At 35.7% G+C, this 1,421-nt stretch overlaps 1 protein-coding gene across 1 annotated transcript in view; it reads right to left on the bottom strand.

Annotated features, from left to right (window-relative positions):
• The window catches only part of tox (thymocyte selection-associated high mobility group box), a 75,794-nt gene that overhangs the window by 46,291 nt on the left and 28,082 nt on the right, over positions 1 to 1,421 (bottom strand). The window lies entirely within an intron of this gene.

The following is a 1,421-nucleotide window of genomic DNA, read 5'->3' on the forward strand; positions in this document are numbered from 1 at the left end:
AATTTGTGTTTGAAATTTTTTTAGATTGATGTTTTGTTTCCTTTACAATATTATACATTAAAGTATAACAAGGAAACAAAACATTAATGAAAAAATTGTCCTCTTTTTTTTTTTCTTTTTTTTTTTTTTTATTCGGGCTACTTAAATTTATTTTGGGCTACCAAAAACTGAATAGTGCCTGCCCGAAGGGCTAACAGGGATTTTGACATTTTGCGAGCCCTGCTTTTAGCCATAAACAAGCACAGTTTCAGAAGCTAGAAGACGTTACCTTACATATCAAGTCTTCAGGCATCTGGCCTTCTGTGATAACACTTCCATTAGCATACAGGGAGAATTTCTGTGAGAAGAGCTAGTTGTAAAACAAACTCTAAACAGGATACTGGCGACCTGTGGACATGAACACTTTAAATTTGCCCTCCTGTTCACTGAGAGGATCTCTGAGTAGAACAAGAACTGCCATCTGAAAGCCCTCCGAGAGGCAGATGAAACATTCAGGAACACAACGACAACAGCAACTGAACTTTTAAAATGAGACAGAGGGGAATTGTTTATTACTAAATTAATTGCAAATGGCAATCAATTTACCAATGGACAAATGCCCAAGTAAAGTGGAGAACAGTGTATATGCAGATGAAATAGAGAGTTGTATATTAAAATAGAGCTGGGCGATAGAATGATAACGATATGTATTGCGAAATAACTTTTTCTCAATAGAAAAGTTAAACTATTGCGATAGGCCTCATCTCTCCTGTCCTCTTAAAAAAAAGAAAAAAGAAGAAGAACAGCCAATTAGGGCTTGGCAATATGGCCTAAAATTCATATCGCGATATAATTTAAAGCATGTGCAGTAACGATATATATCACGATATATTCTTTTCTTCTGTATAACGCATTTTCCACACTGTAAGGCGCACTTAAAATCCTTTAATTTTCTCAAAAATTGAGAGTGTGCCTTATGTATGAATTCTGGTTGTGCTTACTGACCTCGAACTGATTTTGGCTGCAGAAATCTGTTAAAAAAATGTTTTAGTACAACTTTGGTAAGCCGCACTGCTTGATGGATTGTCAGGTCCCAAAGTCAAACGAACACTAAGCGTTAAAAACGGTCTAAATTATTTCATCTTTAATAAAATCATCAGCGTTGCTGCTTTATCGGGTGTAACAATTAAGTTTAACATCCAGGCATCCATGAAAACAGAATTTATTAAATTTAACGGAGTTAGAAGTTAACAGGAAGTTAGCTCGCTAGTTTACACCTAAACATTTCATACCATGTTCTGACTGAGAGATTTTTGAAACTAATTAAAACGTACAGCTCTGCTACCACTTCCGCCATAAATGAAGACAGAAAACTAAACAGCAGTGACGTTTGCAGGGTTACTGAAGTTGGACTACCTGGTATATAGTGTTGTGCTATGTGA

Source organism: Haplochromis burtoni, unplaced genomic scaffold (assembly GCF_018398535.1).
Source record: "Haplochromis burtoni strain Fernald_Lab_line unplaced genomic scaffold, NCSU_Asbu1 Contig_243, whole genome shotgun sequence".
Classification (NCBI taxonomy): Eukaryota; Metazoa; Chordata; class Actinopteri; order Cichliformes; family Cichlidae; genus Haplochromis; species Haplochromis burtoni.